Source organism: Tribolium castaneum, chromosome 1 (assembly GCF_031307605.1).
Source record: "Tribolium castaneum strain GA2 chromosome 1, icTriCast1.1, whole genome shotgun sequence".
Taxonomy (NCBI): Eukaryota; Metazoa; Arthropoda; class Insecta; order Coleoptera; family Tenebrionidae; genus Tribolium; species Tribolium castaneum.
Window position 1 is genome coordinate 6,191,434 of NC_087394.1, and position 14,196 is coordinate 6,205,629.

Genomic DNA, 14,196 nt, shown 5'->3' on the forward strand with positions numbered 1-14,196 from the left:
TAATTGTGTCAAATATTGTTAATTCAGTGAGTTTTGTTTAATCTCAAATATTTTATTCATGGGACGTTCTTTAATTACTGTTCGATAATTGAACATAAAAACGTCTAAAGGTGTAGTTTAGTGAAGTGTTTCCAACAGATAGTACGATGAATAAATTTCATGGTAAAAACCGGATCCAAATTGTAATTATTTAAATTTACAAATTTCCAGATCCTTTTATAATGTTGCGAAAGCTGATTTTCATTGAAGCCAGAAATTGCAAACTAGCCAGATTTTGCGAAATTTTGCTAATTGTATTGTACTCACTCGCTCACTGTTTACAGATATACTACATGTACCAGCATTTCAATTTAAACCTTTTGATCACATGCGGCCCAATTATGGGAACTGTCCTGTTAGTAAGTGAAATAGATCTGTTATCGTCAGTAATGATTTGTGTTTCTTAAGACAATTGTTACAGCGGTTATGTCTGTGGGTTTGGAAAAGAAAATTTTTGAAGCACTTACAGTTTTGAGTAACATTAGTTGGCCTTTGAATTTCCTGAAAAAAGATTCTCATACTAAACTTACTCGGAAATGTCAGGTCATAAAATGGTGTATATCATGTAGTGTGCTACTTAGCGTAATTACACTAATTAGCACTTTTCCTTGTTTTGGAAGTCAGAGAGACTTTTTTCTTTATGTTGAAGTTTTTGAGGAATATTTTGGGGAATGGTCGTTCATTCCTTACTATTTTTATTTCGCAGCATCTCCATTTCTTTGTTATCATTTCCTTAGAGTTACTTTTGTTTTTGTGTATGCATTCCTACATGTACAGTTACAATACCTCCTCATTGAAGAATTTTTGTTTGAAACGTATAGAACTGATGATTTGAAAGGGTGGAGATATTTGCAGGACATCCGCTACCAGCAAAAAATAGGAAGATCGTTACGTTTGTGCATTACACACCACGTTGCTTTAAAAATGTCTCAAACTGTCTATTTTGGTGAAATTAATATTTATAAATAAACTATTTATAGGTTCGTGAAAAAGACTGTTGATCTTGTAATGATGGCTATGCCGTTTTTTCTGGTACTTGGGGTTTTACTTCTCATTAGTGTGTTCACATTTATCATAAATGTAAGTTTATGCTAGACTTGAGACTGGTAGAGCGTAAGTTTTAGTTTGCGGTCACTATGAGCATCATTTCAAAAATACGGATACTTTTGTTCGCAGCTACTGGTGTATGTATCACTATGACATTTTGTTGGAGTGGTCAGCAACTTATAAATGTGGTTTGTAAAATGAGGAATGTTTGATTAACTTTTGATGATTTTATTTTATTTTAGACGGACGAAATTTTTTGGGTTTTGGCTAGAGCTCCTTTTTATTTTTGGAATCGGGAAAATTCTGTAATACTTTTGACGTTGTTAACGAATTGTACTAACAATGACAGCGTTGTTTTGGCCGGAATTTGTCTAGATTACAAACTATTTCTGTCGGTGCGAACACTTTGACTTGTATTTTTTTAGTCTAATTTTGTTTACAGGTGGTAAAGCTTGCCGTATCTTATTCTCTAGTTTTGTTCAAACTTCGCAAAAGTAGTCTAGTTTAAAACACCAGAAATAAAGCACCTGAAGTTTCTTTGTAGTTTTATTTGTTATTTCCAATGTTTCTGGGGTAGAAGTAATAATAATTTAAATTGAAAAATGGTGGATGCGCCGGGTTATTGATTAAAATTCCTAATTCAGTGTGTTTGTTTAAGTAAATTTATGTAGAAAACTAAATATGCGACGATTGTAAAATCCACCCTAAGTCGAGTTTCTGATTTCACAATTAATGAAAAATATGATAACGCGAGTTGGTGATACTTGGTAATTTCTGTTAGTTTATATTCATAAGTCAAAAACTAAATCTTGTAGAGCAAAATGGTTTATTATCCTGCGGCTAATTTTGTTTTTTATATCAGCTTTTTTACAACATTAGCTTACTGGACAACTGATTTAAAAAATAATAATTTAAATTGAAAATGGTGGATGCGCCGGGTTATTTATTAAAATTCCTAATTCAGTTTGTTCGTTTAAGTAAATTTATGTAGAAAAATAAATATTATGCGACGATTGTAAAATCCACCCTAAGTCAAGTTACTGATTTTACAATTGATGTTAAAAAAATATTAAAACACGAGTTAGTGATACTTGGTAACTTCTGTTAGTTTATATTCATAAGTCAAAAACTAAATATCGTAGAGCAAAACGGTTTATTTCGGTGAATTCTGCGGCTAATTTTGCTTTTTATACCAGCTTTTTTACAACATTAGCTTACTGGAGAACTGATTTTTAAAAAATATTTGAATTGAAAAATGGTGGATGCGCCGGGTTATTTATTAAAATTTCTAATTCAGTTTGTTCGTTTAAGTAAATTTATGTAGAAAAATAAATATTATGCGACGATTGTAAAATCCATCCTAAGTTGAGTTACTGATTTCACAATTGATGTTAAAAAAATATTAAAACACGAGTTGGTGATACTTGGTAATTTCTGTTAGTTTATATTCATAAGTCAGAAACTAAATATCGTAGAGCAAAACGGTTTATTTCGGTGAATTCTGCGGCAAATTTTGCTTTTTATATCAGCTTTTTTACAACATTAGGTTACTGGAGAACTAATTTACAAAAATAATAATTTAAATTGAAAAATGGTGGATGCGCCGGGTTATTCATTAAAATTCCTAATTCAGTTTGTTTGTTTAAGTGATTTTATGTAGAAAACTAAATATTATGCTACGATTAGTAAAATCCACCCTAAGTCGAGTTACTGATTTCACAATTAATGAAAAATATGAAAACACGAGTTGGTGATACTTGGTAATTTCTCTTAGTTTATATTCATAAGTCAAAAACTAAATCTTGTAAAGCAAAATGGTTTATTATCCTGCGGTTAATTTTGTTTTTTATATCAGCTTTTTTACAACATTAGCCTACTGGAGAACTGATTTTTAAAAAATAATTCAAATTGAAAAATGGTGGATGCGCCGGGTTATTTATTAAAATTCCTAATTCAGTTTGTTCGTTTAAGTGAATTTATGTAGAAAACTAAATATTATGCGACGATTGTAAAATCCACCCTAAGTTGAGTTACTGACTTCACAATTAATGTAAAAAAAATATTAAAACACAAGTTGGTGGTACTTGGTAATTTCTGTTAGTTTATATTCAAAAGTCAAAAACTTAATGTCGTAGAGCAAAATGGTTTGTTTCAGTGAATCCTGCGGTTAATTCTGCTTTTTGTCCTAGTTTTTTTACATCATTAGTTTACTAGAGAATTGATTTAAAAAAAATAATTTGAATTGAAAAATGGTGGATGCGCCGGGTTATTCAATAAAATACCTAATTCAGTTTGTTCCTTTAAGTGAATTTATGCAGAAAACTAAATATTATGCGACGATTGTAAAATCCACCCTAAGTCGAGGTACTGATTTCACAATTAATGTTAAAAAAATATTAAAACACGAGTTGGTGATACTTAGTAATTTCTGTTAGTTTATATTCGTAAGTCAAAAACTAAATGTCGTAGGGCAAAACGGTTTATTTTGGTGAATCCTGCGGCTAATTTTGCTTTTTATACCAGCTTTTTTACAACATTAGCTTACTGGAGAACTGATTTTTAAAAAATATTTGACTTGAAAAATGGTGGATGCGCCGGGGTATTTATTAAAATTCTTAATTCAGTTTGTTTGTTTCAATGAATTTATTTGGAAAAATAACTAAATGTTTTATTATCCTGTTCTGTTTCTTGTCAGTAAAAATAACGGTCAGTGAAAATAATTTGTTTAGGTGTTTCATGGTTTGTGACTTTTCTAATATTTTGGTTCGAATGTTATGTACTTTTAGCAATTATTTTTTTTTTAGATAGAACGCCAGAACATTCTTGTGCAGAATCCGTTGTTGGCTTTCCGACAATTTCCCTACAAATAATTTCTTCCAGACTTAAAAATAAAATAATCATTTAATTTTATTTGCTGTGAAATGGAATAAATATCTTGATCATTAGAACAAGTTAAATTAATAGCAGTTATTTTGAATGGCGATAGCGTTTTAGCTTGAATGGTGTCATTTTAGACTTGACGACTCTAATCTTAAGCATTTTATTCTCAAGAAGTTTCTTAATGACTTGTTGATATTTGTACTTAAAGGAAATGTAGGCTCGAGAGTCGACATTTCTAGTTGAATAGTGACTATTTTTCAAGACACTACATAATGGCCAAAGTTATTGGTAAAACTAAAATATTTTTTTTATTACTAAAAAACGCTAACAACGCAAAATTTCAGTTTGTGCTAAATGTAAAACTTCGTCATTTTGAAATTATGTCAGGTATTAGTCATTCAGAATATTTTGTTTAAACTCAAATATTTTATTCCTAGGACGTCCCTTAATTGCTATTCGACATTTATGAACGAAAATATTTCAAGTGAAAAGTTTGCTTTCATCATGATGGATAAACTCAATTATGGTAAAAACTGGAATTAGGTTTTTATTAAAATAAAAATTTACAAATTTTCAGCCCCTTTTATCACGCTGAGAAAGATTATTTTCATTGAAGCAAAAAATTGCAAACTAGCCAGATTTTGTGATGTTTTGCTTATCGTATTGTACTCACTTGCTCAGTGTTTAAACATGTACTACATGTATCAGCATTTCAATTTAAGCCTTGTAATTAGATATGGCCCAGTATTGGTATTGTCCCTCTTGGTAAGTGAAATAAAACTGTTATCGTCAAAGTGTCGATTTTTTTAAGGTAATTGTCACATCGGTTATTTCTGTGGCTTTGGAAAAGGAAATTTTCGAACTGCATATGGTTTTTCGTAAAATTTTTTGGCCATTGAATTGTGTGGGAAAAAATGCTCAAACTAAACTTACTCGAAAATGTCAAATCACAAATTGCTGGATATCATGCAGTCTGCTTCTTTTCTTAGTTACAGTGATTAGCAGTTTTCCATGTTTTGGAAGTCAGAGAGAGTTTTTCATTTGTATTGAAGTTTTTGAGAAATATTTTGGGGAATGGTCGTTTATTCCGTACTATTTTTATTTCGCAGCATCTCCATTTCTTTATTATTATTTCTTTAGAATTTGTTATCTTTTTGTTTATGCAATTCTAGACGCGCAGGTTCAGTACTTTCTCATTGAAGAGTATTTGTTTGAAACGTTTCAAACTGATGATTTGAAAGGTTGGAAATATTTGCAGGACGCTCACTACCAACAAGGAATAGGAAAATCGTTACGCTTGTGCATTGAAAACCATACTGCTTTGAAAAAGTCTCCCTGGACATTCCTATGAAATCAGTATTTTTCAATAAACTACTTACAGATTCATGAAAATGACTCTGAAGTTTGTATTGATAGGAATGTCGTTTTTTCTGGTGCTTGGGGTTTTACTTCTTGTCAGTTCATTTGCATTTATCACAAATGTAAGTTGATTAAAAAAAAGTCTGATTAAATATAAGTTTGTAGTTTGCGGACACCATGAGCAACATTTTAAAAATGCGAATGCTCATATTTGCCACTTCGACTGTGTGTATCACAATGGTATTGTGTTGGACTGGGCAGCAACTTATAAATGTGGTTTGTAAAAAAAGTAATAATATTAATAAAAAAAATTAGAGGATTTGAGTTTATTTCAGTCAAGCGAAATCTTTTTGTCTTTGGGCGGAGCTCCTTGGTACTTTTGGAATCGCGATAACAGTAAAATTCTTCTGATGTTTTTAACCAATTGTATGATTTGTTTAAACTACGAATTATTTCTAGCGGTGTACAAATTTTGACTTGCGATTTTTCCAGCTGGTACAACTTACAGTTTCATATACTCTAGTTTTGTACAACCTTCACAAAAGTGGAATCGCCTAAAACAACCAAAAAAAAAAAGACTTTGCTTGTTTTATAACCTTAACTATATTAGAAGTTAAAAAGTTTCCAACTTAGGCCCTAAAAGAATCAGCCTGTATATGTGGTACCAATTTGTAATTTATTGCACTTTTATGTAACACTAGGTAAAAAATACTTGGTGAAATGCTAATGTATAATAAGATGTTAATGTTGAAAAATAAATAAATGTTTTACCTTCGAGTTTTATTTCTTTTTACTCTAATATTCCTCTTTCGTTTGATTCAGTCTCATTTGAGACATTTGAAGTTTTTTTTTTGGGTTTTATTTGTCTTTATTGCAGTGGGTGTTTGTAAAAATAAATGTGGTCTTGATTTGAGAATACTTCAAAATTGTGGCCAACATGTGCATTTTGAACCCCTATCATGGCAAAGAAATTGTTTTTTTTTTTTAAATATTAAAACACAAAGTGAAATAGAAGGATAAAGTAGTGGATCAAGAAGTTAATTTACCTCTGCTGTTTTGTCAATAATATTCAAATGTACGCTAATTTTTATCATTCCAGTTCAGCGGTTCTCAAAATTTCAGAACGATTTTTTGGGGAATTTTTTTTAATTGATTTGTCTTTGTACCTTTAAATTTTTGCTAAACCATTCTCTAACACCTAACCCAAGTAGCACACTTGTTGTATAACCGAGATGAAACCTTCCAATATAACCGCCAATTCCCAAATGTGACGCTTTTATAAGCTAACTGTTAGTTAACCACATTATCTAACCGTTATCTACGCGCGGTTATATAACTTCTCTTATATTTTGGTTATATTACGGATATGTGTCTTTGTCTAACCTTTATCTAGGCGTAGTTATATTTGGGTTATATAATTTTCTTTACATCTCGCTTATTTTTCGGTTATGCTTAGTGATCTAACCATTATATTGCCCTTATAAAACTTTTGCCTAAAGTTTATTTAAAAAAACTCATAGTAGATTTTAATACAATCTAAAATTTTAAATATTTAGAATAAATAAATTGGTTTTTCTTCCAGCCTCTTTGGAGTGCACAATACATATTGTTCAGTGTTTTGTTGATTCCTTGTTGAAAAATTCCAAAAAAATTTTTAGGAATGACTTCTGCAAGAAAATGTTCGATGACCAGAACTTACATAGAACTACTTATGTTGAGACCGAAGATGCTGTAGGAGTAATAGGAAAGGTGAAATGCCATCTTACGGCAAAACTTCTAACGTAGTCAGTTTATCTTTTTCCTCCAAAGAACAAGAATTTGTCAAACTGTTAACAAATTACAGTTATCAGGAACTAAAGTATTACTTTTTTCAAAAACGTATTGTTCACTGTTTTCTTTATTGTTTCCTCAACTTTGGACAAATTCTCCAAACCCAGCTTAACATTGTAGGATTAAAGGGTTGGCAGGAAGAAAGTGAAAAAACATTCATTTTTTAGAATAATTTGCTTTGGTTTTGACAGATTCATTTTTTTGTGGTTAAGACAAAAATACATTTAGGCAAACTTTTTTCAGCTTTCAATTAAATATAAATTCAAATTGTACTCTACTTACATGATAAACAATAAATATAGATGACGATTCACGTGTTTGTAACACGTAGAAGTAAAGAAGAAGCAAAAATCACTGTTAAATGCATTTTACGACCAACAAACTAGATAATTTTTAACCATATAACCAAAAATTTCTTAGATCACTTATTTTGTTTTGTAATTATTATTATAAAATGCTGGCAAAAATTAAATATAACTACAACATAACCATGCTTAGATCACCGATATATAAACTGAATGTAGCATATGCTATATTGCATTACATACATAGCAGTTATATAACCGTCACATAACCTTTGCTGTATACGCAAAATATAACCATGGTTAGAACACTGATATATAACCTAAATCTAGTTTGGGAGATATTGCTTAAGAAACATAACGGTTATCTAATCGTAATATAACCATGGTTAGATAACCGTTATATTAGCTGAGTCTAACATAACCAATGGATAGATTTGTGTATTACAGTTATAAAACGTTATATAACCGAAAGATAACTCAATAAAGCTGTGCTACTAGGGTACTTTATAGATTTATATTTAAATAAGATTTTCTTAATTTGCAAGGTTTCAATTATCAGTTGTTAATAACTAGACACTTTATTGATTTAATTGTTAAGTATAATAGTAATTTAATCAGTTTCAATAATTTGTTAAAATTTGATAATAATTTAATAATTTTATTAAAAAAATTCTCAGTTTGCAATGTTTCAATTTTTAAATAATATATACAATGTGTGCAAAAATGGTCGTTTATATCAAGTCACATGTGAATCTTGAACGTAATGTGCCGCTTAGTCAAAATTGTAAATGCCGTCAAAGTGACAGATCCGTCAAAATAATGTAAAAAAGTTTCGAATCTAAAAAAATACACAATAACAAAAATCACGAAAATATGACACAAATCAAATCAAACCCTATATTTGAAACAACTTTGCCTACATATGCAAAAAATGAGTAAAGAGTTAATTCAATGATTTCGCAGAGATGACAATAATCATTTGAACAAAGCGGCACATTGAATTTTAATTCCATAGACAACTTGATGAACAACCATTTTTGAACACATTGTATAATAATTAATAATAATAATTGTTCATTAATAACTATTAGTAACTATATATTTTTTCATTATTATATAAATATATAATAATATATATTATATACATTATATACTATATAAATATTATATATTATGCGTGTTCGCAAAATTTAACCCAGTAACAAATAAAAAAGAAATAATATGCTCATACAATTAATTAATAATAATAATAATTCTTATTAAAGAGAATCACTTCACATTACGTCCTCTTGATTTAATTATCAAAAACAAAAGGTTCGACTGGAACAGTTTAAAAAAATCACTAAAACTAGTAGGAATGACTTTTTATAAATCGAAAACTGTAGAAACCAATATTTATGTTAGATATTAATGATTAATGAATGTTGTTCAATATTAAATATTTTATTTTAAAATATTCTTTAATGGCTTTTCGATATTTGTGCTTAATAAAAATTTAGAACATTAGGTGCACTGTAAAGGTTTCAACAACACACGATGGTTGAATTCAAAGGTAACTTAAGGAAAGTCTAACCAATAAATTAATCAATTAATTTTCAGACCCTTTTATCGTATTGAGAAAGATATTTTTTATTAAGTTTAACAACTGCAAATTAACACTTTTTTTAAATATTTCGATTATTGTGTTTTTCTCACTCGTTCTGTGTTTGCAGATTTGTTACCTAATGAAAAATTTCAATCTAAATCTGTTATTTAGGTACGGCCCAGTAACCGTACTTTTCACACTTGTAAGTAACTCATGTCTGTTTTGTTCAGTACGATGATGCTTGTTTTAAGGTAACTGTAACAGCAGTTCTTTCCTTGACTTTGGAAAGAGAAATTTTCATGGCCATTACATTTTTTTTTAAGTTTTGTTGGTCTCTTAATATTATAAGAAACGATGCTCAAATAACACTTAAAAGAAAGTGCCGGTGTGTAAATATCGGTTTACTGTGCATTTTGCTGATAATTTTAATTGCAATAGTTATCGGTTTTCCATGTTTTGGAAGTCAGAAGGACTTTTTCATTTGTCTTGAAGTTTTTGAGGAATATTTTGGGGAATGGTCGTTCATTCCTTACTATTTTTATTTCGCAGCATCTCCATTTCTTTGTTATCATTTCCTTAGAATTTGCTTTACCTTTGTTTATGCCATTTTGGAAGCGCAGTTGCAATATCTGATTATTGCGGAATATTTGTTTGAAATTTATCAAACTAATCCTTCGAAACGTTGGAAATATTTGCAAGACACTCGGTACCAACAACAAATTGGAAAATCGCTACGTTTGAGTATTGTACACCACGTTGTTTTAAAAAAGTCTCAAGTTGTTCGTATTTTTGAAAAAAATATTTTTAAATAAATTATTTGTAGGTTTTTGAAGCGGACTCTGCATCTTACAAAAATAGGCATGCCGTTTTTTCTAGTTCTTGGGATTTTACTTCTCACCAGTTCGTTCGCATTCATCATGAATGTAAGTTTAGTTTAGTAATGAATTGAAGATTTGATAAAAATAAGTTTCAGTTAGGGGACACAATGAGTAACATTTTAAAAATACGGATATTTCTCTTTACCACTAGCGTTCTGTGCATCACTATATTGTTATGTTGGATTGGTCAACAACTTATAGATGTGGTTTGTAATTGTATTAAAATTTTCTTTACTTTCCAATGCTCTGATTTTTTTTCAGACGAGCCAAATTTTTGTATCCTTGAGCGGAGCTCCTTGGTACTTTTGGAATCTTGAAAACATTAAAATTCTTTTGATGTTTCTAACGAATTGTACCAAAAATGAGAGTATTATTTTGGCCGGAATTTGTTTAGACTACAAGCTTTTTGTTTCGGTTGGAGCAATTCAACTTGTGATTTTTACTCTAATGTTTTTTTCAGGTGGCACGACTTACGGTTTCATATGCTGTAGTTTTGTTCAAACTGCACAAAAGTAGTCTGGTTTAAAATAAATAAAAGTGTTTGAGATTTTTATTGTTGTTTTATTTAAAATAAAAGTTTGGTTTAAAACCACAAATAAATAATTAAACCTTGATATCATCAGTTTATCTCAACTATAGTCCATAGATTTTTTTTTTTTGATAACGTTGATAATAATAACAGTAACTGCCTGCACATTGTGACTGCTTTAAATTTGAGTTCTTTTTTTAGTTGTCTCTTTGTTTAAGGTTGCTCTAGAATTAAGATTTCAAATCTATAAATTAGATTACAGTGAAACTTTCCTTAACAGACATCTCTTCAGAGCGGACATTTACATTTACCGATTGGTATCGTAAATATTTTTGGGTCACCTTTATCAAAACATCTTATTGTGAGGTTTGCTTATTTGAAACACCATTGTCTGTTGTAAAACATTATGGTGTACAAAAAAACGTTACAACAATATTTTTTTTTATTTTTTAATTTTTAAAATTTGACGTTACTAGATCAGTCATCATATCGTGGATTTGATTTTTTCTTTTATAATTAAAGGCCTTACTAATAGTAAAAAAACTAAAATTTTAATTAGTTTAAAGTAAGGTGTAAAATTGATATGAATTATTCACTATGACTGACTCCTTTTTCCTGTATAGAGTTTTATTTCTGACTTATTTAGTACTAGATTGTGATTCAAAATCCATCTACTACAGTGAAACTTTCTTTAACGGACATCTCTTCACAACGGACATTTTTGTAGGAACGTAACAAAGTCTATAATAAAATTTCCAATCTCCTGCACAACGGGCAATTAAGGATTCCTCATTGGTGTCCGTTGTTGAGAGGTTTTACTGTACAGTAAATTTGCCAATCTGCGTAAATTATGTAAAATTTGCATCAAACATGCATATACTAAACTCATTCGAAAAGTTAAAAATTTCACACCCTATAATTTTTGGAAATTCATCTGCAAAAAAAAGCAAAAAAATAATCATATTTCACTTCACTTTTTCAACGATTAGGAGGTTTTAGTCAAGAGTTCAGTAATTATTTTTCTTCTGTGATTGTTAATAATTATAATACAAATTGTAATGTTTTTTATGAGCCATGTGTTAATGTTAATTGTATAAATGTCGAGGTTTATCAACTTTTAAATAATTACCCTAGATTTTACAAAAAATGTTGTTAATCATTAACGCTTTTTCTTCATTTTTTTAATTTATTTATTTTCCATTTTTTTAATGACTTATGCGAAAATTTTACATGCAAATTTGAGTCATTTGCTGATGATCTAAAGATTTATAAAGTGATTAGAAATGCGAATGATATTTATAATCTACTACGCGATCAATTTAAGTGGGAAGTTAAAACCAACAATAATTCAATACATAATTAATGGTAAAAATTCAATGTTGTGTTTATTAAATTTTGATTCTAAATTATCTTTTATTTATCATTACGAATATACAGAGTGACTTTAGAATAACGTTTTCCTTGTACACCATAAAATTTTTATTATGATTACCTCAAAACGCAAGGACCTTTCAAGCTAATCAGACAAGCTTGCTATGTGATTTATTGCAGACAGGCTGTAGTCTTTCAGAGGAACCGATCAGTATCGTAGATATTTTCGGGTCACCTTTATCAAAACATCTTATTGTGAGGGGTTGCTTATTTGAAACACCGTTGTCTGTTGTAAAACATTATGGTGTACAAAGAAAACGTTGCTACAATAGTTTTTTTATTTTTCAATTTTTCAAATTTGAGTAACTAGATCAGTCATGGCAGCCAATATGGCGGCGCCATAACGTCATCATATCGTGCATATAATTTTTTCTATTATAATTAGAGGCCTTACTAATAGTAAAAAAAAATAAAATTTTAATTAGTCTAAAGTAAGGTGTAAAATTCACATGAATTATCAGCTATGACTGATTCCTTTTTCCTGTGTACAGTTTTATTTCTGACTTTTTTAGTACTAGATTATGATTCAAAATCTATCTACTCATAACAATAATAAATAATTATAATAATTGGTCTTTATTGGAAAAATAACAAAATATACAAACTTTTATAGAAGGTTTTGTCTGATATTTTTTTGTTTATTTTAGTCATCAAAGTTTAATTAAACCAACCAATCATAATTTTTTCTTAATTTAGTTTCTGGTACATCGAAAATTCTACTATTCTCCAATTAGTTATGTATTATTTATAGATAACAATAAACTTAATGAGTGTTGATTAATCTAAGTATTTTATTCATAATACGATCTTTAATGACTTTTCGATATTTGTGCGTAGTAGTGTACTCAAAAACCACGAAATTACAGTAATACATTGAGGAGTTCCCAACACAGCAAGATGACAAAATTTAATGGTAGGAAGGAAGCTAGAAGCTACAGAAATTACAGTAAAATCTATTGCTTTTCAGATGCTTTTCCCATGATAAGAGCTATTGTTTCTCTTAACTTCAACGCCAACACAAGTTTTAAATTGTGCAACATCATGCTTATTACAATTTACTCTCTCATTCACTGTTTGCTGATACACTACATGTTTAAAAATTTCGACATAAATCTTGTGGTTAGGTATACCCCAACGATAATGTTTATCACACTGGTAGATATGTGAAATAAAACCAGTCTTCAGTGTGATCATCTGTTTTTTTTTGAGGTGATTGTGGGTGCAATTTTTTCTGTCGCTATGGAAAAGGACATCCTTGAAGCATATGCAATTTTACCTAAGGCTAACTGGGCTCTTGAGATGATAAAGGAAGATGCTCAATTGAAACTTGAGAGAAAGTGTCGTATCATGAATATTTGTATTTTATGCGTTTTGCTGCTTATTTTGTCTACAATAACTATCAATGCTCCGTTCTTTGGGAGTCAGAGAGAGCTCTTCATTTGCATTCAAGTTTTTGAGGAATATTTCAGCAAATGGTCCTTTATTCTTTACCACTTTTATTTTATAGCATTTCCATTTTTATATTACGGCTTGTTGAGACTTTGGATGGGTTTTGTGTACGCTGTGTTAGAAGTGCAGTTACAGTTAACTCTGGTTGAAGAGTATCTGTTTGAAACGTATCAAATTAATAGTTTGAAAGAATGGAAAAACTTACAAGATACTCACTATCAGCAACAAATAAGAAAATCATTACGTCTGTGTATTACACACCACATTGCCTTAAAAAAGTATTAAATTGGCCATATTTATGAAATCAATACTACGTTTAATAAATTATTTATAGGTTCGTTAAAATGATTGTGGACCTTACCATAAAAGTGATGCCGTTTTATCTTACAATTGGGGTTTTAATTCTCATCAGTTTTTTTTCGTTTATCATAAATGTATGTATAACTATTACAATGTATTTAAAAAATCGTAGATTTTAGTTTGCGGACTCCATGTCCAATATTTTGAAAATCCGAATATTTATGTTTTCTGCAAGTATTGTGTGCATAACTGTACTATTATCTTGGATTGGTCAACAACTGGTGGATGTGGTTGGTAAAAAAATTAATGTTTTGACTAGCTAATTAGCTCATTTTAGACAAGCGGTATTTTCTGGCCTTTAGTTGGAGCTCCTTGGTACTTTTGGAACCTTGAAAACGTTAAAACCCTTCTTATATTTTTAATGAATTGTACCAAAAATGAGAGCATTGTTTTGGCTGGGATCTGTATAGATTACAGCTTGGGTATTTCTGTGTGTACCTACACATCACGTAAACTAGTTATTTTTCACTTTAAATTTCAGGTTTTACGACTCTCCGTTTCATA

The 14,196-nt window shown here is 29.6% G+C and overlaps 1 non-coding gene across 1 annotated transcript; it reads left to right on the plus strand.

Annotated features, from left to right (window-relative positions):
• The first annotated feature begins 1,112 nt into the window (after positions 1-1,112).
• LOC107397675 (uncharacterized) lies at positions 1,113-1,622 on the plus strand. The gene is made up of 2 exons (XR_010335672.1): positions 1,113-1,274; positions 1,329-1,622. It is a non-coding gene; the product is annotated as an uncharacterized LOC107397675 (transcript).
• Positions 1,623-14,196: the final 12,574 nt, after the last annotated feature.